This window comes from Seriola aureovittata, chromosome 22, assembly GCF_021018895.1.
Source record: "Seriola aureovittata isolate HTS-2021-v1 ecotype China chromosome 22, ASM2101889v1, whole genome shotgun sequence".
Lineage (NCBI taxonomy): Eukaryota > Metazoa > Chordata > Actinopteri > Carangiformes > Carangidae > Seriola > Seriola aureovittata.
In genome coordinates this window covers 15698519-15723548 of record NC_079385.1, presented here as the reverse complement: position 1 = coordinate 15723548, position 25030 = coordinate 15698519, and the positions used below count along the sequence as shown (strand labels likewise).

Here is a 25030-nt window from a genome sequence, read left to right as displayed (position 1 = left end):
TTTATACAGCGCAGCGGGGTGATGGTGTCGTAAGGAAAGAACAAAATTTCCATTTCTTCCTCCCACCTTTCTTTCTCCAACACATCTTATATAGGATTCATGAATTCCTTTGAACGACTCTGTGTGCGTCCATATGTCAGCTCATGTGCGGCACATGTGCAGGGACGTAGCTTCCATTGAGGATGCCGGGGTTTTGTCTTTGGTGTTGTTTGTAGGACTTTGAGGGTTTTCACAACCTTATGAGGATTTATATTTTATATTTTACACAAAAATGACTAGAGTTGAAATGAATAGTCAATCAACAGAAAATTAACAGAATCACTTAATCACACAAGAGCATTTTCAAGGAGAATACCCAAAAGGAAAGCAACGCCAATGTTAACTCTTGGCTCTATGACGTCTTTTCCTCTACTGAAGTTAGCACGCTAACCAGCTAGCCCCGGCCCATCTCGTCACTTTCGGATAACAACTCACTGCAGCCTCCAGTCTGACCTTAAGACGTAGCGCTGCTCAGAGGGCGTATTATATAAACTCTTGTCTTGTAAACGCAGCGATGTTCAAAGCGCTTGACAAGTGACGATCACCACCGCCTGATCCTGGCAAGAAACCACATTCAGTGGCACAGGAAACTTACAAATAGCCTCTTTAATCCCGGAGTTGAATTAAGCTGATGCGAATAGGGTTATATTGTTCTGTTGGTTGGTCCACAACTTGGGCTCAGACTGAACTATCTCAACAGCTATTGGATGGATTTATGGTCCACAGAGGATGAACCCCACTGATGCTTTGAGTTTTCCTATAGCATCATCATCAATATAAACAGAGAAGCAGCTCATTTTAACACTTAACAAGCTGGAACCAGCAAATTTTTTGTACTATTGAAAATATTGCTCAAATGGATTGACTGTTTAATCCATTATTAAAATTGTTTTTTCAATTGAATACATCATAAATAAAATAAAAAAATTTACCTGATTTCCCGCAGACATCAGCACAGGATGTTCTGCCAAATCCGAAGAATTGCTTTTTTAAGTCTGAACTGTTGTTCGCTGGTCTGGTGGCGGAGACGGCTGCCAAGACGTTCCCAAATGCACATTCTGCATTCTGTTGTTTCTTTCTCGCTAGCTCATTAACATTCACAGGAAAGTACACGCACACACACACACACACACACACACACATTTAAGCATATTCTTCCAAAGCTGGGGCCTCGCACATCCACGCTGGCACACTTGATAGCAGAAGCAGACGGCTAATGAAGACTTGTTTAACTTCGCTCATGAAGTTGTGCAGCACGTCAGAAGTAGTAGTTGTATCATGCTTCAGAAGGAATGCACACGCACTCTTCACATGTGCTTTCACACATGCACACACACACACACACACACACACACACACACACACTCTCTCTCTCTCCCTCTCACTAAATTATCACAGCAGAAGCAGGCCCACACTGACACGGCTTGTTAAAATAGTGGCGACAGATGCTCTCCAAGGAGCAGACGTTATGTACAAATGAAGACCAGCGCAGTGTAAAAGCTCCTGAAAGCACACAGCGATGCTCCCGCCATGTGGTGAATGCTGGGTTAGAGGGAGAGCTTTATCATGGCTGTAGAATGGATTAGACTGTAATGAAATTGGGTTGTGGAGTGAGATATGCGATAGGTTTGGAACAGATATGTCTTCCTCTCTCTCCAGTTCTGTCTTTTATACGTCTTACCCACTTGCCCACCATGTCCCATTTCCAAACTCCAGTCCTCTGCTTCTTCTTCACATCTTCGGCTAATTAAGAGATCAAAAAGAGGGGAAGAGATGATAAACCAGTTCTCCTCCCCTGTTTGTCTCTCCCTTTCTCCCCCTCTCTCCAAGGTTGTTTGTGCATCTCTCCTTGGCAGTGTTTGTGCGCAGCCTCTCCCATGACACGGAGTGTCTATTACAAAGCCTTTAGCCCGATGTAGATTAATGGAAAATAATGAGAAGGGGGGCATAAATATGCATTGCCATTCTGTTGGGACAAGCATAATGTTTTTTTCCACTTTATTGAGACACACACATGCACTAATGGCATGCATACTCCACACTAGTGCTGAAACAATTAGTTGATTAATCGTTTTGTTGATCTTCAGAAAATGAAGCAACAGGTCGATGCTTACGATGATTGGCAGTGAGGAGGGTTTCAACCCTGTCTGCTAGAAATTACATTTATATACAAGTAAGGTGCAAAATAGTCATAGGGAGGTGGTAGGGGTGGATGGTGGGTGTAGCCCGCGGGGGCTCGCATCATGAGTCCTGCATGTGGTTATGTTAGGCTAAGGTAGATCGATAAGGTTAAAGATAGACTGGTTTCTTTTTTAATGTTAAAAGAAAAGTGAAGCTGCTCTAAAACACACGCAGGTGATTTTTTTTTCTATATTTAATCAAAACCACAATCTTTCATCTAATTTTAACTGAGTGCTGTGGAGGCTTAAATATAACAGAAGCTATGAGCAGCTTTTGTATTGCTGGTATTGTAGAGAAGACAAATAAACATTTAGCAGATTTGTTCAATAATGATTATTATGTTGATGAACAGAGCGTTTTTTCTGTCATTTTTCCTTTATTATATAAACTTAATTCAATCAACATTCCAACTTTTTAAAGAATGTGCATCTTTTGGTCAGGAAAAATCTATCAAAAAAATTATTATATATATTTTGCACTTTTCCTGTGTTTTTGAAGTTTTGATATCCATAAGAAGATATATTTTATTTGTTTTATATCTCAGTGTGGTTTCTCTCAGGCTTCTCTCTGAAACTCTAGTAACAACAGGTCGGTGACTGTTTCCTGAGTGATGGAAGAAAAATATGGTCGATTTCAGGTAAACACTCAGAGAAACCAAATCCCACAAAGTTGGATGGTGGGTCCAGGTGGGCGGGGCTTGGGGGCATGGCTGAGTGATCAGTGTTCCGTTGTGACATCACAAAGTTCCAGTAGTCCTGACAGCTCGTTTTAAGGCTCAGTGTCTGTATACAGGCTGTGTGCATTTCCCTGTGGACTGAGCGCTTTGATATTTTCACAGTATTAATATAGAAGCTAGACCTGCTTTATAATCAAAAGACATGGGAATATCACTTTATACAATATGGGACCTTTAAGCTACAGAAGGGCATTTTAATTACCCAGATACCTGCACTAAAATGTAACAGTTAGCTGGAACACACATTTTGCAGTTGTTTTATCTGTTGCTGTGTTTTAACTGTGAATGGGCAGTGACCTAAAGCCACAGTCTCAGATTCCCTGTGCACTTGTGTAAAGGTACAATGACAAATTATTTGAATTGTCGGCCCACTTCAGCCTCTACCCTGCTCTCAGTTGTTTCCGCTTCTCTTTCATCTCCTCGTGTATATCCCAGAATTTGTCCTAATTAGCCTCCGCTGTTATTCTGGCCCTTTGTCTGACTTTTGTGTTGGAAAGCAATCAGTGCAACGCAGAGACGAGGAGTCGCCACAGGAAAAGAAATAAAAGCAAACATCAAGGCCAAGACTTCGAACACAAGATGCTAACAACAGGAGCACAAATTAGACTCCATGCAGGTTTTCATTAATTTGAGTGCTTATCATGCATATTGTGTCCTTTTAGTTTATTCACCCCCTCATTTTCTTTTATTTTAAGCTATTTTCTTAATTCGTGAAAACAAACAACCGTGCACTCAATTTAATAACATGCACACACTATACATTTTTAAAGCATGCTCATCATTTAATTTCAAACTGAGTTTACCCTCTTTCAGTAATTGGGTAAATCCATTTATTAGTGTTAAAACATTCACCTGATATTTTGTTGGATAAAAATGTTTTTACTTTAAGGCCCAATATGTGATTTTCTGATCACATAAATTACAGGTATATTTACATTTTTACAATAATAGCGGACTAATAGATCAATCAACATTTTCTTAATAGCTGATAGTTTAAAGGCCAGTTTTGTCGCTGTTTACAAATGTAAAGAAATGCATTTATGATTTAAATAAGCTTTACACTTAAAGCTATAAACCTTAAGGCTGTGATGAAATTTGATATTTTATCTCACTGACATTTGCTTCATTGTTTGCTGTGCTACATGCATATCAGAGCTGTATGAGGTTACTACCAATAGAAATGGAACATTTCCTATTTCCGCTGCTTCACATTCAGAGCATTCAACTGGTGAAATGGGTCGGCTTCTACTGTGAGGCAGTTATAGGAAAACACAACGTATTTGTCCCATGAGGTTAGCACTGACTACGACTGATCATCAAGAATGTGTTTACAAAACATTTTCAGTATGTTTTGACAGTCCATCCGTTTAAAATTCAGCAGGAAGTAAGTAGAAGGAAAATTACTTAATTATAGAGATTAACTGAAGAGATTTGACAAATAAAAACCTTAAACAATGAACAGTTTTTTTTTCAGGCATTAGCTACCAACACCATTGTGCTTTTGTTGATAAGAAATAATTAGCACAGACGCTTCCAGCTAATAAATCTCCAATTCATCATCATGTCGATTTCAGAAGGTGTTATACTTAATTGTCAGTTGCAAATATTTCTTATTAACACCACGTCTTAGAGGAAGGTTGATGAATGCATTCCTTCATGTAGTAGCTTGTATTGTAACTTCAACTCCAAGCTTTCAGTTTAACTAGTTTCTCTGTGCCTGTCAGCCTGTGTGCCCTCTGGGGATGACTGTTCAGCTATTTTTCCCACCTATCTATCAGTTTTCTTTTTTTTTTTTCTAAGGCCATTCCCATCTGTCACTCAAACAGACAGCCACCCATCCCGATGCACTGTCACTCTCTTCCGACCCGGTTTATATTCTCTGGATAATCAGTCCAGGTGTGCAGGATGTTGTATTTTCACACCCTGCCACCATCTCTCCATCACTTGCCTTCACCCATCACTATAGATTTGGCAGTGAGGAAGAACGCTCTGGCATCTGCAGAAGTGATGACACCGTAGTTCAGTTTATTGTCACTCCAGCATCATTTTGTAGACGATTATTGAGAGGATGATCTGAGAAACAATAGTATTATGGCTATTTTAATGAAGCTGGAGCCAGGAGATTATTATCTTAGCCTAGCATAAAGATTGGAATAAGGGAGGAGCAGTTAGCTTGGCTCTAATGAACACAGGAAGTCACATCTCCCCGCCAGGAAGTACAGAATCTCCTGTAAAACACAAAGTAATAAACTCTTTTAGTATGGATTCAATAACTAAGATATAATGTGAATGTGAGCGCTGCAGGTTGACAGATTCCCTGTTGTTGGCAGACAGAGGCTAGGTGTTTCCCCCTGTTTCCAGGCTTTATGCTAAGCTAAGCTAACCAGCTTCTGGCTGTAGCTTCATGAGTGGTGTCAAAGTTTTCATCTAAATCTCTGAAGTTAAGAGAAAAAGTGTGCTCCCACAATGTTTCTGAATGACTTAAACAATCAATCACTCATCAATATTGTTGAGTATTAATTGGGGTAATTGATTAGGCAATTCATCGTTACAGCGCAACACTAATCAGGTAATGTTATGACCAGAGTTTCACAAAGAGCAGAGAACCTTTCAGGTGTAAATATTCAGTGCATCCTCTCCGTTTCCCTGCCCTGTTTCCTCTGAGCCTCAACCTCTGTCTCTTTTTCTAATGTCAAAAACACCGACCGTGTCTACTGAAGAGAAATCATCAGGTCTAATGTGTCTTTTCGTGCCTGTTCACTGACCAACAGCATCTGTTAGCGTCCTTCGCCTTCTCTCCTTGTGTTTTTCATCAAGTCAAACCAGCTCTGAAGTGGAAATGAGCCATCCTGTCTCTGGGGACTCAGAAAGAATGTGTTTCACGATGCTTAGCTACATACCCCTCTACCCCCCCCCCCCATGGGATAATGGATGGTAAAGAAAATGCCTGACTGACCCCTCTTTATTTCTGACACTTACACACATGAGCACATTGCTGCATCATCCCTCGCTGATTGTCTTCAGACCTCATTCTTGCGTAAAGACAGTAAGTGGGTTTTTAACTTTCCCCACGACAGGCATTTGTCACCATTTCTCCTCTCTCCATTTCCTGCATTTCTTTCATAAGAGCTTGGCTTGTTTTATTCAGTCCCTTTTCAAGTTCCCTCTCCCACTCGGCTTCCAAGTATCATCCCTCTCTAATCCCTCAAGTCTCTCTATAACCTCCTTTCATTTTCACGTATCCAGGACATTAAGGTCCAGGCAGGCACACTCATTAACAAACAAGAATGCATGCCACATCTCCAGGAAAAAAAAACATACCAGTTTTTCTGGGAGCTTTTTTTTTCCCCTCTTCCTTCTCTGCATATTTTATTTATTTCTGCCTCACTTTTCTGCAGGCGGTTTGAGTTGAGGGATGTGGGGCTCTGAGGGTCCGTGATAAGGGGCTTCCATCAGCTCCACGCAGGGACTGGCTAGATAGGTGAATACTAAGCTGCACATTGCATGGTTATCTGCCAGCAGACACACACACACACACACACACACACACACACACAGGACTAGTTTACATACACAAGTATACACATATGCACTTCAATGCACACGTATTTTCACACAGACATATAATTTAATACGTAGAATAATAGCCTATTATTTCTTTTTAAACCAAGACATTTATTGGAGTTCATTTTAATTTTCTACAAAACTTTCAATGAGAAAAATGTTTAAAAATACATCTTTTTGCTTCACTTTTTGTTGCCTTAAACATTTTCTGAACTGTGACCTCATTAACTGAAGACTACAGACGTTTGTGTGGAGAGCTTCCTATACATCCTGTTTCCTCGTGTCCTGGTTGTGCTTTATTTTGCAAGTAAAACTAGCTCCAAGCTCTTTAGCTAAGCCTCACTGTCACTGCCTTCTTCTATTGTTTTATACTGGCACATATATTTATTTATTTATATCACTTTGCAAATACATTGAGGACATTGTATTTAGAGATCAGTGGTGAAGAAGGACAATGCACTGTGTTCAGACCCCTTCACTTTCTGCACACTTCATTGTTTTGTAGATTTAATCGTAAATACATAACATATCCATTTTTACCCATCAATCTGTGTTCAATAATTCATAATGACAATGTGAAAACATGATTTACACGAGTATTCAGACTCTTTGCTGCAGTCCTGCAGTGCTCGTGGTCTGGTGCGTCCTCTGTGTCTGGAACGTGATTGGAGTCCACCCGTGGTAAACTGCAATGGTTGGACATATAGTTTAGAAAGGCACCTACACACCTGTGTAAATAACCACCAGGACTCTTCCTAGAATTGGCTGTCCGGGCAAGAAGGGCTTTGATCAGGGAGGCGACTAAGAACCCAACATTTACTCAAACAGAGCTTCGGAAGGATGAGCACGTCAGCAGCACTCCACCAATCAGGCCTTTATGGTAGCCAGCGTGAAGGCCAAAAGGCAAATGACAGCCTGCTTTGCCATATGGCATTTAAAGGACTTTGAGAGCATGAGGAAAAAGACCCTGCTCTGATGAGACAAAATTTCAACCCTTTGCAAAGAACTTCAAGCACCATGTCAAGAAAACACCAGGCGCTGCTAATCACCGGACTAATACCATCCATATGGTGAAGCCTGGTGGTGGCAGCATCATGATGTGGGCGGGTTCCTCATTGGCAGGGACGGGGGAGGCTGGTCAGAACTGAGAGAAAGATGAGTTCTGCTAAAACACAAGAGTGGTCCTTTCAAGAAAAACCTCCAGAGTCATTGTTGTTCAGCACAACAATGACCCAAGCACACAGCCAAGTGGAGTGGCTGGGACACATCTCTGACTGTCCTTGAGTGGCCCAGCCGAAGCCCAGACTTAAACCCCCATAGAACATCTGTGGAGAGGCGTGAAGATGGCTGCTCACACACACTTCCCATCCAATTTGACGGAGTTTGAGAGGATCTGCAGGGGAAAATGGGATAAACTGCCAAATCTAGGTGTGCAAAGCTTGTAGAGACTTACCCGAGAAGCCTGAAGCTATAATTGCTGCCAAAGGGGCCCCAACTAAGTACTGAATGAAGCATCTGAAAATAAGAGATTTTGCAAAAAGCAAATGGTTCTAAATGCTTTCTGATGCCACTGTAGATACTGTATACATACCATGACTATAAAATTCATACATGCATAATACTTTGAAAGCACCTTCACAGACACAAACTTAACTCTGACCCGTGCGTACATTCATCCCGCTGACCTGCCATTCATACGTGTTGTTTCACGGGCTCTGCATGTGCAGCCCACGCTCTCCATTCAGACATCACTAGCGCTAACTCAAGGAGGCAGATTAATGCGGGAGGGTTCCAGCAGGTGGGCAAGCGGAGGAAAAGGTTAACACAACAGAAGTGATGAATGCATCACTTTGAGCACCATTGTTTCGTTACACTCTGCCATTGTAGCCGTAATGATGTTTTTGCGCCACTCAGAAATTGTCCTTTATTCTTAATCAAAATTGATTTTATTTTTGACTCGCCCTCCCTGCCAAACCACCGCGGCATATGAATGTGTTGCATATGTTCGAATGTGATTAAGTGTATTTAATTAAGCGGCAGCCAGATGGTCCAGCCAGTGATTTTTATGCCACCGTATGTTTTATTGTATAGATTATAACCTTATAATGCATTTCAATGTTGTGGCAGCGGGGTGAATGTGAAGGTTTATAGTCACTTCACTTGAATGTTTGACCTTCACTGTGCAGGATGATGTATGTGCAGAGTTTTAAAACTCAAGGGTGTTCACATTAATCCACCATTAATCATCTTACATCTGAGTTTAAAGGGTGCACCTATGAGATGTGACATCATGAACGGTGTTAGCCAGTCATGATCCACTGCGCAAGTTACTCAGGTGTGATGCGGAAACTTGAAGCATCCAGTGCACATACACTGAGAACGAACTTTACAGTGAGGTAGGAGGCATATTGTTGTTTCCCGAAGTTGAGTTTCTGAAATTAACCAAATTTAAATAATCATAGATTGGGAATTATAGATGCCCTTTTAAAAAAACTTGGCTTAAAAAAAAACCCCACAAATTATTATTCAAAGCAGATCATCTTTTATGTCATAAAAATGAAACTGGGAAGTGTTTCATCAGTGATTTTTCAATTTTCTCAGTAATTTCAGTAAATAGTGAAAAATATTTCCAAGGTGATGTTCCAACCAACTCCCCACTCCACACTCACAATACTGTTTTCAGTTTAATATTGCATTTGACAAAGAAAAGCCAAAGGGTTATTTGGCATTTTTGCTTTAAGAATAAGAATTATTAATTGCTGATCTTTTTTTTTTCTGTTGGTTGAGCAATCAATGAACTGACCATCATTTCAGCTGCAGATCCCAACAATGTTTTTAATGGATCTCATTCCCATCATGTGACAGAAACATTGCCATGTTTAAAACTGGTGAGCTTCCCTGTCATTGGACAACCTGAGGCAGTTGTGTGATGGCAGAGTGGGTTGAGTGAGGGTTTAAATACTGTGCCTGCTTAATATTACATTAGATTTTTATACCTCGAACTTAGCTGACACATTGATGTTTGTCTGCCTTGTATACATTTATTAATTTGTTTATTTGTTCATATGATAGGAACAATGCATGTTAGTTAATGAACATTAGTTCAAAATACACAATGTAAACACGCCCTTTTGTAGCAAAAATGCTAATGTAGACCCTAGGCAGGTAAGATAAAACCAAAAACATTACAAGTCACAATACACTAGTACAAATATATATTTTTTTAAAGAAAAGCACTTTGGTATTATTTAGGTTGGATTATCCAAGGCACACACACAGTATCAGAGCACTAAACATCTGCATTTACATGTCGGAAACTCTTGATGACGTGATGCAGCATCGGGCATCTTCTGGGAAATGTGTGTCTCCTCATCATTTGGCCTTCTGGTAGTGTGATGGACTGCTCGGCTGTTGTTTCACCGGCGGCCATTTTTAAGGACGAGATGATCCATCTTCAGGACAAACACAGTTAGGAATCGACTTTCAGGTGTAAACAAATACTTTTTTCTTTTTTTTTTTCAACTGCTGAGCTATGAACTGTCAGAGCAGTCACCCAGAATTACTGAATGTCCTTTCTCACCTGGACAAGTGAGTGACCCATTAATCTACTGTATGTCCGCGGTGTCATTGTACCTTTGCTTTTTAATTCTCACTCCCTCCTCTCCCCGTCAGTCCTCTCTCCGTCCCTCGGGGGTGTGTCTCTTTGTATTTGTATATTGTCATTAAGCTGCTTACTGTTCTCCCATCATCCATTCATCCATTCATCCCCGTGACTGTGCCACTGCCTTCTGATAGAGTGCTTATACATATATTATTCATTTGATTGACTCCCTTTAATCGCCTCACAAGTGGCAGAAATTAATCATTCCAGAAATCCCGTCATTTGCATTCTGTTCGGGGGAGTTTCGGCGCCGGCGTTTACCGAATCGAGGTTGTTTTCCTCCCCCTCGTGTGGAGCAGTGCTTTTGCCAGGGGAACCAGTTGGAAAGGGTCAAATAGAGAGACGCCGGGAGCAAAGGAGGGACGCTTTGCTCACAGCCAAAAAATCAATGAGGCTGGATATTCAACACTACTCTGTGGTTTTTATGGTGGCCCATAAAAACCCCATTGAAAAAGTATATATGGCATGAGATGATTTCTCTGTGGATGAAATTGGATTAAGCCTAGTGTAGAACGAAGAGTCTGGCCTTTTTTCCCTCTCTCTCTCCCTTTCTTTCTCCTTCTTTTCTCTTTCTTTATCCTGAATTAATGGACGCTTGTATCAAAGAGGTAATGAGAGAAAGAGACACTAAGGGGGGGGTATGTGGTGGAGAAGGCTATAGAGTCAATTTATTTAGGAGATTCTGTACCGATACTGCAGAGGAAGTCATGTTTGACTTGTTTCCCACCATGCTGACGAATGGATTACCATGAAATTTGGTGGACAGATTTGGGCCAAAGAAAAACAGTTTTTTTGGTGTTAATCCAGAGTGTGGTTTTCATCTTCAGAAGCAACACAAACATGTGAGACAAAGACAGAAAGAGATAGACATTTGATTCCAAACTACTTCGGGTTTATTACAATATGGGTTTTATTTGTAGATAAGAGTTAGAGGAGAGATCTGTCTGATACGTGTAAAGCTGCGGCCAGGAGAGAGTTTTGCTTAGCTTATGCTCACATCAGTTTCCAACTTAAAAATAGTTTTCAAATCAACATTCAAGTCCTAATTACTAGAAAACTTGAGATTTTTCTGACAGCTCCCACTTGGAGCCAGAAAACCACAGACGCATCACATCATGAGTCCATTGTTTCCTGAGGTAATTAAAGCGGATAGCGATGTGTTTTCCTCTCACCTCGTCATGCTGACTAGATCTATGGCTGAAATATGTTGTCCCCGTGTGAAACCACCTAGCACCTCCTCGCTCCTCCCCATCCTTCAGTCCACCTTCAGAGGAGCGAGTTTGTTTAAACACAGCCATTATTATTTATGGAAGCATTTTCCGCAAACCATTATTTACTCCAAGCAAAGCCCGTTACTCTGGAAGCTCCCAGGAACACTTTTTTCTTTTCTTTTTTCGCCTTGAGCAACAAACAGGAAGGAGGAGGATAGAAATCATAAATAATTTGCAGTCACTTTTTAAAAATTGCTTTTCATTATTCATGGCTTTGTATTGGTTTGGATACTTGTAAAAAAAAAAAAATCCTTCAGACCTTCAACTTTTGAGTGGATTTTAGTTAAGGCCTGAAAAACCCCTGATGACTTGAATCAACAGTGACAACAAAATCAGTGCTTGTTCTTTCAAGTGGCAACTTTGTTCCCCCGTAAATCCACATGAGTTTTTATTCATTTATCTATCACAAGTACCATCATTAGAGCTTTTTTTTTTTTTTTTTATAGTCACAATGTGTCAACACAGTGTACACAGCCCTGCGGGTGCGCAGCTGGCCACCAACGCCTTTATTTGCTTGAATGTAGGTTTTGACGTCAGGTGACCAAAATTGTGCTTGTGCAATGTGCAATGTCAGGACGTCTAATGTCGACATCAGTCTGATGGAGACGACACAGCTGATGATATTTTGTTGGTTTTAAGTTGTGTCCGATGTCTTCCAACCAAGTGCGTTACTGGAGGACTGTACTTCACTATATGTTTCAGGTATGTGTTCTTTGGAAACGTATGACTTTTACTCCGCTACACTTCAAAGACAAATGTTGTTCTTTTGACTCCACTATGTTTCTGTGACGAACTCCTTACTTTGAAGCAAAGCTGCAATAGACCTTATGCTGTGTTCATCACAGGAGGTCTTATCTGAAGCCCATGTTTGAAGTTTTAGAAATAAAGAAAGATTCCTTTTGTATAAATCTTTTCTGTGTTTACCACGAGCAAACTCCGTCACTGCCAATGAACGACAATGGCTCCTTTGGATGATTCAGTTGGGTTTTTTATGGCCATTTCTGTAGGGTTCGGATTTTATTCTACAGGTCCTACAGTCTATCAGTGCATTCAGTGGGTGTCTTCATTGAGTCATTAGATTTCGTAAATCAACTGTGGAACAACACAAAAATGTGTGGACGTTTTGCATACTTAAGTATTTTGAAAAGCAAGTACTTCAGTACTCAAGTAAAGATTTGATTGAACAGCTTTCACTTGTATTCGACACTTTGACTGTGTGCTTCGTCCACCTCTGCTTAATCCCCTTGACATGTGAGATAAAAACCCACCATCTGCAAACAGTTTGCTAACGTTGGGTTTTGACGTCAACCAGATTTTCATTTGCAAACAAATGAGGCCTCTCTGCTGCACTGACGTCCGCTGCCTGCTGGGAAACAGCACCTCCAGTTAGAAAGCAACGTCCCAGCAGAGATCTTTTTCACCGCCTGAAGTCGTGCTCCTCACTGTCTTCTCTGCCACAGTGTAATTGCAGTACAGGAGAAGCTTCTTGTGACTGAGCTACAGGCTTTGTAGCTTTGTAGCTCTTTGAATGAAACGAGTGAAACAAAATGTATTTCACCAGAGACATCCGAGATGATGGCATTTTTGAGTAGCTTGAGTCATTGCAGAAATACATGGTGTGTCGAAACCAAGACATGTCGTGACTACGGCACACGCCTGTAAATAAAGGGAGGGGGAAACAGAGCAAAAACAGCCAGTGGATCAAAGGGCAAAGTGTGCATGAAAACACAGGCAGGATTGCATATTCCTGCACTTATAATGGGAGGTCCCCCGTTGTTCTAACAGCGGAGGTGAGGCTTGTAAAGTGCTTTTACACACATCTCACATACGCAGAACGCTGTAGGGCCAATAGCAGGACAGGGGCAGAGGTGATGGCATTATGAGATAGCTTAGCCTCTGGTATTAAAAGGCCAAGAGGTCCCAGTATGAGATGATTACCACCACGCGGAGTGGGATGATTATTCCAGCCTCTCTGACCCACCGGGCGGTCGGTTCAAATCCTTCACTCGATCAGTAGAGGTTACGAGAAACACACAAAATTGTCTCTTCTGATGTGGCGGTTGTTGACACTGGAGGACTGGGAGGGTAGACGGTGATGGAGAGCTGGGTCGGAGCAGGGGCTGATGGGATACGTGTCGGGTTGTTGTTCCGGTAGAGCGGTCAGTCTGAGCCTCCAGGCTCCGCTGTCGTGACGGCGCGTTATGAATGAATAAAAGCGGAGCGGGCCGTCCTGACAAACAGATTGTGTCATTGGGTGGTAATGCGCTCGAGCCAGTGTGGCCCTGGCTGGGGGGATTAGGCTGACACAGCAGCACGTTCACATCCCTGATCACTGCACACACACACACACACACACCCAGAAAAACTCCCACCCCACGGCCACATATCCAAACGGATGACATCAGCTTTCCCTTAATCTCTCTATATCACTGCCCTCTCTTTCTCGTCCGTCTTCTTCTTCTGCTCTCTTTATACCTGCCCATCGTCGGCTCAGTGTGTGAGAGATTGTGTGGTCTACATAGCACAAGTCCTCTGTGGATTCAGAGGAAAAATGGAGTAGCTGTGGAGAAAATGAAACGGCCATCTTGTGTTTTCTATGATTTTTTTTTTTTTTTTTTCGTGGGGATCTCTCCAGATTCACGTTGGTTGGCGTGAACACTCGCTCAGCTGCTGGCTGTCAAGAGTGTCCTCCACGGCTTTGAATTATTTTTAGGGTGTGTTCCTCTTTTCTTTTTCTTTTTTTTCTCACTCTTCTCTTTCCCCTGCAAACATGATGGCTTTGATTCCCATGGAAGTTGAGATGCGGCGCAAGACCAAAGGCGATCTCTTTTAGTGGCATGCTGCAGGAGCAAGAAGAAATAGAGGGAGGCTTGAGATGTGATGAAAGGAGCCATTCACATCTTCCCACGAGAGACACGGAAACGAGGATAGAGGAGCTTGTTCTGATCCAGTTCTCAATGATAACAGATATCATGATGACATCCCTGTGTAGGGGTAGGTTGTTTTTACACTGTGTATATTTATCTTTGGCTGCACGCTGTACCACGTGTGTGGGATAGGCCTACAACTGCTTGCAAATGAGTTACAGCCTGAACGTCAGGCTGACTTGTTGCTGCCAACTTTTGGGATTCACAGCCACGTCCTGTCCCAAATGTGTTTGATACAGCACTTAATCAATACAGAGAGAGCTCTTTGCAATGACAGGACGATCCGTCACTGTCATGGACTCTGTGGTAGTTTATCACTTGTTTAAGTGTTTGACTGCTGTGCATGGGCTCTAGAGTAACATCTGCACTCGGCTGAGGACTTGATATTCACGCAGCATCGGCAGATTAAGATGAAGGTTTCACCGTTGACCATTAACTAGAGGATAAGATGTTTTTTATCCTCCTGCCTCATGATCTGTATCAGAAGTAGAGCTCTGACTTTAATGTAATGATTATTTTCATTAGATTAATATGCTGATATTTTCTCGATTGTCCGATTAGATAAAGGGGGTGGGAATTCATCCATCACAGTTTCCTTCAGATTTAGGTGATGCTTGTTTTGACTGTCCGAAACTCAAAGATATTGAATTTACTATTACACATGACAAATGAAGGCAGCAAATGTCTGAGAAGCTTTAATTAGCAAATATCGAGCATTCTCGCTTGAAAACAAACTCTTACCATTAATCGATTATCGTAATGGTTGCAGATTAATTCTCTGTTCATTGACAGCCTCCTTGTTCCTGCTTGCTCTTCCTAAGCTCAGAGAGAATGCCATTGAAGTCATATCACTTTCATATGTCTTTAAATTCATGTTTAACATGCTCAAGAAGCAACATACAAAATAGTTCCCAGTAAAAAAATCAATTCTTTCTACTAAAAACTCATGAGAAAATCACTCTGTCATTTTGCACACATTCACCTCTCTAGTCATTTTGCATAAATAGAAGCTTCAGCTCTCTGAATATGCTGATTATGTAGTAATTTGCTAATTAAATTTAGCCTGTGCTGTGTTTTAACACTAGTCGCCCTGTGGAGGTAGCAGGAATGTGCTAAGAGCAATGACGGCAGTGATGAGGAAGACGGCAATCTAGCAAACATGGATCTAAATAATGTTCAATTTCAGCTTTCAGCTTAGGAGGATGGAAATTGTTTTCAGTGTGTTTGTTAAAGTTAAAACATATATTCAAAGCAGTTTGGTTAGAAAGACTGAATGTAAAAACTCTCATACGGTATCTTTAATGTAATCAGATTATATTATATTAAATTTTTTACCCTATAGTATGACTAATAATTTAAAGGCTTAAATCATTATTTTTACTTATTCATCCGAGTTCTGAAACTGATGCTGAAGTCTTAATCTTGTGAAAATATTACACATTCGCTCCTTATGAAGTCAAACTTGCTGCTCTACGTATTAATGCATCACATGATTTAACTGCATTAATACATTTTCAGCCCATTTACAGGGGAAGTCTTATCACATTTCGACAGGGTATTACATTATCAGATGGTACAACCTGTCCTCACTCGATGTAGGTTTGGCAGGATTTCGAGGCTCCAGCTTCACACCGACGTGTGTTTGAATAAATTAGATTTTGGAGCAGCCCCTCTTGATCTTCTTACACAAGCTTGCAGCAACAGTGTCGCTATGATTTTTTTTTTTTCAAACTGTTAGCATATGTGCAGCTTTGGAACTGTATTTGAAGCATCTAATCAATCTTTGCTCACAATTCAGGGGCAAAATGCTCGTCTGGATATGTGAGCAGTGTTTAGTTTAGAAAATGTGGTTTTCAGGCAGCAGTTGTTGGCTACTGGGACTTGACAAGCAACAAGAAACAGTTGAAAAGTGAATACCATGCAAAATGCTTTGCAGAGAACAAAACACTGACCTTTTCCCCTCAGAGGAAACACGAATGGAAATGATTAATTAAAGTTCCACTCCAGACGAAATACTCAACTATGATTAATATTTTCTTTTTACGTGGTTAAAAAATCCAAACTGCTGCTTGCACCAGCTCGACAGGTGAAATAGCAGTGTGTGTCACGATGGTTATCGGAGGAGGAAACGTTAGAGAGACTCAGCCACGTGTTAGAGCCTCAGTCTGACTCACACTCAGGAGTTTTTTAGGGACGTATCAGAGCAGTTAGCATAGTTATTTGTTTATATTGTTGGTCAGCTTGGACTGGCTGTGCTGATGCAAACCCTCTGTACTGACAAGGTTTCAGTGATCAGTGAAAGAGCAGCGCGTATCAACATAGTTAGCAGAGGAAACATCAGAGAGATGGGTTCCTTAGCTTTGTGATGAATGAATCCCTGGCTGTCTGCATCTGTTTTTATGAGTCTGTCGTTGGTGCGTTGTAGTTCCGAGGAGGAAATGCGCAGTCATGGCGTTGACTGCTTATTTCGCTCATGGTTTGTCTTGCATTATATAGAAAACACCATATGGACGCATTAACAAAGTTAAAAACTTGATTTTCATCCAAGTAAAGAAGTAAGTAGTTCTCTTGTAATCTCCACTTTATTTCTGCTGATTTGTCTCTGGTGATAGATGCCGTCCCAGTGTGAGTATGTTACAGTTAATATTTTGTTTGCAGTCTGCGGTGTATTCATGTGTATTTGTCCTTTGTAGGGAAAAGTGAAAAGGCCAGGAGATGAATCCCCTTTAAAATACTGGCCTCCAATATGATTCTCCCTATGCATTCCCCTTTTTACCACCTCTTTATCTCTTTATCAGCCCTCTGTTCTCGCTCCTCTCCCCTATGGGAGGAGGATGCAGTCATCAATATCTCTGGCTGTGTTACAGGCGGTCCACCCAGCACCTCCTGGAGGGCAGAGCTATTAATGGAATTCAGGGGAGGGCGGCAGAGGGCCAACAGGCAGGGGAGTGCGGTTCAGTGCCTGGCTTTCTCCAATCCATCCCACATTACTGGCTGTCAATAAGCAGGAGAGCAACACAGTCATTCTCACTGAACTTGACTGAACTCGAATGAACCTGAAATCTCATTAAGTCGAGTAGAAGGCACAAAAATGACTGATCTTTGGTCAAGAACCGAGGGTGAGGTTTTGTAGCCGTGCTTTTCCAGGGATGCCAAACATTCCCCGTCAGTATGATTAGATCACAAAGCAACCATATTAACTTTCATCACCAGCAGCCTCCTCTGCACTCCCTGCTCAATAGACTTTATTACCGCTTAAATGATATGTAATCACAGCTGATTAAGACCGTGCTCCAGATCATCAGTGAAAACAGTGAATAAGCACATCGCCACACTTGCTGTCTGTGACGGCAAAGTGCAGCGAAAGCAGCTTTTGGGTGGGCGCGCTGCAGCGGTTCTCTGTCCTCCATCAGTCCATTTGCCCGCCGGCAGGCACTGAATGGCAAACTAATCCATCCCTCTAATGCAAGGGCATTACAGCTGCCCGTCACTTCCTAATTGGCTAATGGCGAGATTAGGGTGGCTACAATAGGCCGTGCTGACACTGTCTTGGCCAGTCATAACAGAGGGTTTAGGGTGAAAAGGGTAAGACCTGCCTTACACGTCCGGCCTGGGCTATTGTCCACAGCACTGGACTGTTATAACAGTACAAAAAGGGATGGTGTACACTGCCGGAGGCTATGAGCTAGCTGATCCTGTCTCCAACCTCAGACCCCTGCTTAGCCCGGTTGCAGTATATATTCTTTTAAAGCTGCATGACATGACCAGGTCTGATGCACCTGAACTTGAACTGCTGTCAGAAGTCAAACATAAATCAAAGCAGATGAGCTAGAGAGGGATTTTCAAACTTGAGCACCGCTGAGATTGTGTGAAAGTGGCTGCAACTCAATAGCCAAATGAAATTGCTATTTCTATGTGCGTTTGAAATTTGTCTAGAGTAGAAGATGAAAAGAAACAAGCCGGAGGATGGGAATAGAAGAGAGTCGGAGACTTCAGAAAAGATGGTGCAGATAGACGAGCAGGCTCCTGTTCTCTCCTGCAGTCTGTCACCTCACTGTGGCTGATACCTAGACTACATATTTTCTCATCCACCACATAAAAACTCACACAACAATTCATTCAAGGTAAGCTCTCAATGAATGGCTAATGAGGCCTGTGTTTTTATTGTGTTTGAGGGTATGTGTATTTTAAACCAGAGGGAGAAAGATGGACACATTAATTTAATGACGCCAACAAGCTGCTTAGTGTTTATGCCCACCCTGAGCTACAGCAGTAATAGTGAAATATGTGCTGTAGTTGTTGTAATTAATCTGAGTATATTATCACTGACACTAGTTGTCAGATAATTGGGGAAAACAGTCACCTGCTGCTGAACTTGGGCTTAGGGTTATGGCTGATTTCTTGCTAAAATGCATGTTGTTATTGACAGACTTCCTCTGCAGTATTTCTTCACGGCTCAGTGCTACACAGGTTAGCAATTATTAACCTGTCAGTCGCACATCAAAGGCAACGCCCAAAACATCTCATAACTGTTGAGAATCGAGCACAGCACCAGCACCGGCACTTGAACAAGCTCACAGTGACGATGCTAACATGGTGATGTTTAGCTAGTGTTATTTTTACCATGCTAATGTGGTTTGTTAGCATGCTAACGTCGGCTTATTAGACCTAGGCTGATGGGAACATCGTTAGTTTTACAAGTCATCAGCCAAAGTATTGCATAAAGTTACATTTTGAACTCATGATGGCGCTAGGGGAAACACCTGCAGATCAACAAAGCTATCGCAATTCATCCTGAATGTCTGAACCAAACTTTGAAAGGAAATCCGTCCAGTAGTCGTCGAGATATTTCACTCAAAACCACAAATGTGAACCTCATGGTGGCGCCGGAGGAAATGTCAAGAAATCCCATTAGTCATTTTTAATTGATAGGACAGTGGAGATTGACAGGACTCCAAGCATCTGCACCAACATGGTATGCGCCCCAGCCATTCAGCCATCGAGTCACCCCCATTTTAATGATTATTTCTTAAATCCTCATTGTATTCACATCAGGTGCTGCGTTGACCAAAGTCAGTTGTGAGGAAGCGGCGATGGTATCATGTCTCAGCAAAACGTCAGGACAGGACGTGATGACCTGAGAGAGACGAGGCACATTCTGTCCCGTCTCTTCCTCTCACTTTATTCATTGTCTCCCTAAAAAACACTTACCTTCCAGCCTGTGAAAGAGCACTTACATCATATCTCTCCTGACTCAACACGCCGTCGCGTCGCTTACTTTCTGCCTCTCTGTCTATAATTTAGCAAAAGGACGTCATTACCGTTTACATTTAGAATCACATCCAACCTTCTGTGTAACTATATGGAAATGATTTGCCAGGATGCTGATGGTGTAATCACTTCCTCAGGGTCTTTACACACACTCTGACTCCTCGTCGTGAATACACAGCGGAGGCTCTTTCTCTGGAGGTCAAGACCGTCTGGATCCACATTAAGCTCTTATTTTATTGCCGACATTTATCTCAGGCTCAGATTCCGCTCAGGTTATTGTGTTCGTACTGTGCAACGTGCCAGTGTGAAGAACGCAGGGGTCGTGCGTTTAATAAAGTGTGTTTTATTAACATGCGCGTAGCTCAGAGCCATATTAATGTAATCTGTAGGAGCACTAGTCCCAGTGTGAAACCACTACAGGTGTGTGAGCTGTGACCGGAGCGGGCCGGTAAATGGTGCTCAGCTGCACAAGTGAGAGTTGGACTCGTGGCCTGCGGTTGTGGAGTTGAATGCGGCTCGAGGACGAACTGGAGAACAGCGGAGTGGCTGTAGGTTTACAAGAGCCTCAACCCACGCTGCAACTTAAGCTGCTCCCTCATCCATTACATGTGCTGCCTCTTTTTCATGCATCCCGTGCTCGCTTCCCGCCGCCACGACGACCACAATCTCAATAACTATTATCAGCGCTCCCCCTTTTTCTCTTCCCGTGCTGCCTCTCTGTTTTGTTTCTCCTTGAATATTTCTTACACAGTTGCAACAAGAAACAAACGTCCTGTTATTCATTGGTTCACCATGATCTGTTTGTTTTACACTGTCGTCTGTGGAGACCGTTAGAGGTTGCAGTAAAGTGTAAAGGTGGATTTATACTTCTGCTCAATAGCGCATGGTGGTCCTGCTGTAGATGCCTCAAGCGCAGGAACTGACTGAGTTTGGTGTCGGAATTCACCTCTTAATGGCACCACAGCTCTTATTGTGTCATAACGTGCTTTAATTATACAGTATAGCATGGAGTAATTGTGTTTACATATTTGGTGTTGATGGGAAAGTGGCTACCTTCCAAAAGCTGAAGCATATTTGTGTTTCAGGCTTTTAATTTTACTTTAAAGGAGCAAAAAGAGGTGATAAGGAAACAACAGGATAGAAATATCTATAAGAAGTAAAATGTCCCAGGATTCAATTTAATATATCTGTGTTTTTTTCTGTGCATCCTCAAGCCCCAGTGTTCCGGTCAAAGAGACACATTCATCAATCACTTGCTGCAGGAAAAGAGACTTTGAGCAGCTGCTCTGTTTGTTGTTCAGCCGTGACAAATATGATTTCTTCTTTATAAATCACTGCGATCATATACTTGTACTCACACAAATGTGCTTCCTCCTCAAAATTCCCAGTGCATGATACAAGACAATGTGGACAAATCAGGTGCAGTGTGTGTGTGTGTGTGTGTGTGTGTGTGTGTGTGTGTGTGTGTGTGTGTGTGTGTGTGTGTGTGTGTGTGTGTGTGTGTGTGTGTGTGTGTGTGTTGAATTTAATCCAGAACATGCATGTGTCGTTTCCTGCGAATCCCTCGTGCAAACGCATGTCATTTGAATGCAGTGTAAGAAACAGCTGACCTTGCCAGCGGGAATGCAAACTTCTATATACAGAGGTAACTAATGAATGTAAATTCATTTCTCTCTGTATCAGAATAAATATCAGCCACAAATAGTAATGAACTGGATTTGATATGATGAAAATCTTCAGCTTTATAACTGTAAAGCTTTTAAGGGACTGAACATGTTTGTGTGACAGTGAGAGCACTGCTATGTGCTAATGTTTAATCTTACAAAGAGTTTTGGCCTGTAACACACTTGGGATTTATTAGCTTGAAACTGCTAATGTGCCTTGGAGTAACTATTCTTATATGATCCGAATATCAGTGAATCTCTAAGTAATCATGTTTGCACTCTTTGATGTTTCCATCAAAGTACTGTATGCCCAGTGTTAGTGAAAACAGGACCAGTTTATTGCAGTCTCCGTGGCATCTACAGTATGTAGCTGCTAAACTTAATGTGGTTACTCTTCTGGAGGTGGTGCCCATAAGCTCCATAGCTTCAACATACAGTTATAAATCCATGTTAATACAGGTGAAGTGCTGCCTAACAGCAAAGCAGAGATGTACCCATTTCTAGCTTATTGTATTGTATTGTTAATTGTTTTGTCTGCTTGTTTTACTGTCGCCTCTTTTTAGACTCTACATCCGTACATCTTCGGCTAATCGTATGATATTATCAATCGTTCTACCTGTTTGTTTTTGCTGTTGTCGTGTCTTTTTAGACTTTACGTGCATTTCAGTGTAGTATTTTACTTTCATATCTAGTGTGTTGTGGTTTTACAGTGATGGAAACGGACTATTTTAATTACACTGTATGTCAAAGCTCTGCTAAGGACAGGACTTGAACTAGGACTTAATTAATCAAAATATGCTCAAAATTTGAATATGGCTGAGCCTGGTATCACAGGAGCTGCAGTTTTGTTTGATAAAGGCAAAATGTGTCACAACAACATCAGTCTTGTGCTCTGTATTGGAACTATGTTAAATTGCATTGTCCCTATTGAATATATAGATAAGCTATATTAAAAAAAAAAAAAACTACTGAATATGATCCACGTAGTTCATCTCCTGAGATCCATCTCCATTACTTTGTTCCTCTGCGTCGTCCTGTCTCACAAACTGAACAGGAACAGCCTTACCTTCAGCTTCCCACACTCCTGAATCGGCCCGAATCCACAGACACACCTGAAGGGGTTTGAGAATCCAGGCTCCCGCAGGCTGACAGAATGATGGACGCAGTATTTAACCTTAATGGGTTTCTCAATTTTCAGTAATCAAGGCATTGTAAATAATGATTATGTGCCTTCCTAAAAATATCCAGCGCCATTATACCTGCGCCTCAGAAAGGTCGCTATAATCTGAGAACGAGTGATTTGCTCTGTAGGATCATGACCCACATACAAAGGACTGAAAATCCAGAGGCATTGTGACTGCCTCCTTTTGGATATTGTCACCCGAGAGAGAAGTCCCCTCCACCAGAAGATGATGCTAAATATAGTTCTGCGACATCAAAGGTCCTCTTTGAAATGTGTGCTCGCGCGTTTGTGTGTGTTTGGGTGTGTGTGTGTGTGTGTGCGCGTGCTGCTCAGCCAGTCGCTCTGCCTGTGAGGGAGGCTAATCTGACGGGTACACAAGCCCCCATGCAGACAGACACAATCAAGAAACTCTCCTCTGGAGGTGCGACACAAAACGCACAAACACACCGACACATCCACTCACACAGTCTCTCCAGCAAATAACAGTGTTCCCTGCTGCTCATTTGCTTTTATAAGCTCTTACAAATTCCTCCGTCAGCAGGTCGCGGTGGGATGTTTGAGCTCTGAAGGTCGTCAACTCGTAGATTTCTGTTTTTTTTGCACACTTTTTATTCCATATGATAGTTGTGTTTCACAACTTGATTGCCCGAGAAAGAAATTGACTCTCATGACTGAATCTTGTGTAAACAAAAAAAGCAGAGTGCGACTGCTGCAGTCCCCATCAGATGAGCGGAACATAAAGCCTTTTGTGGGCTTAGTGTCTCAGTTTAAGGGCCAGTTAATCAGCACATTAACAAGACAACATAGGAAAGGCTTGGCAAGCAGCTTAATGCTTTCTATTCACTACATTGTTTGATGCTGTCTGGATTTTATATATACATCTATATATATATTTGGGATAGAGTTGTGATTGCAAATGCTTAGCTTTATTTTTTTCTATTTCTTTATTATTTATTTCTAGAATTATTTGATAGCGACATCAGAGAAATTGCAAACAAGTAAGTTTTCCAGCAGAATGAAAAAGCAGGGACAGTGCCTGAACCCACAGACAACAGCTCAGAAATGTTTGTTGGAAAAGGATTCTTCTGTCACAAACTGTCTTTTCAGATAAACTGTCAAAAGCTCTCTGCAATATCTCTGAAATAGGGTTTTGATTCAGGACGTGTCGCTGCTCATCCGAAAAGTTCTGAACAAGACTTTCCTCGAGAAAAGGGAGAAGCTTTTTCAGATGAACATAAATGTAGACATCAAACTACCTGGATGAACCCGCTCGGACATTTGATGCCGAGGAAGATCATCACAGTACTGTTACCAAAGTTACCTTTGGTTGCTGTCCATGTTTGATCCACCGCTGTCTGGTAGTCGTGACTGATGAGACCCAATCAGAAAGGGGGGGGGGGTCTCCAGTCTACAGCACAACCCGAAGTTTTCAAACTAACATGGATCTGGAGTAGTGGACGCTAGACGTAAACGAGGCAGAAGTGATGCGTTTTAAAACTAAAAGGTATCAGTGTGGACGTAGCCTGTGGCTGAGTGTTTGCGCTCATGTCATCCATATGGCCAGCTTCGCTTTGAGTGAACATTAGTTGGACGGGGCAGAGACACATGAAAGAACATTTTTTTGTTTTTTGTTTTGTTTGTTTTTTGTTTTTGTTTTTTGGGAGGTTTTTAAAGCTTTTATTTGACATGACTGTAGAGAGACAGGAAATTGAGGGACAGAGATAAAGGGAACGACATGCAGCAAAGAGTCCAGCCAGCCGGGAGCCGAACCAGGGACTCGCTGCTCAGAGCGTCTGCGCTCACGTGGCGCGCGCCCTCACCACTCGGCTGCCGGCTAGATGAAGCTGGTGAGAGGCTCTAAATGTGGGTTTTGATACTTTTCTGATGAATTGTCCAGCCCTAGTTCTGGGCAGCCATTGGTTAACCTTAGTCAGTTCATTTCAAGCATGTGAAATGTGCTACCTTCCTGACAGGAAGTGGGTCAGAAAAAAAAGAGGGAACAAGCGTGTTAACGCTATACAAATTTAACTTAAAGGTTTAAAGGTAAAGCAATGCAAACACTTCCAACAGAATTTTCACTTTTAGGGACAGCGAGGTGATTAGGGACAGATGATCCTTTTCTTCATTTTTAAGTGAACCAAGGAAAACTAATGATTTCATCCTCTCTTCACTTAAATGCGCTCATTTTCTCCCAGTGGGTCGTCTCAGCTTCAGCTCATTTCACTGATAAGTTCTGTTTGTGTAGTTAAAAGCGTGATAATCAGCGTTTACGGAAATTGAAACCTCTTCACTCCCAACTCTCTCTGTCCCACAACTGAAGAAACTTCCACAGGCGTTTTTTTTTCCCCAGCCAGGTGTGTAGTGATGCAGGAGTGATGTCAGGTCGGCCTTTAAAAAATCAAATCACACCACGCCACCTACCAGAGATGATCAGCAGCGCAGTGGCTCCCCAGCTAACTTTAAAACGCACAGATGGATGCTTTATACGCCCTGGTGAGGGTCTAACAAGTGCGTTTTACGTGCTCCTCTTTTT

General features: G+C 42.0%; 1 protein-coding gene across 8 annotated transcripts in view; it reads left to right on the top strand.

The window, feature by feature from the left end:
* magi2a (membrane associated guanylate kinase, WW and PDZ domain containing 2a) overlaps positions 1 to 25030 on the top strand; it is a 218581-nt gene that overhangs the window by 113115 nt on the left and 80436 nt on the right. The gene's annotated exons all lie outside the window — the stretch shown is intronic.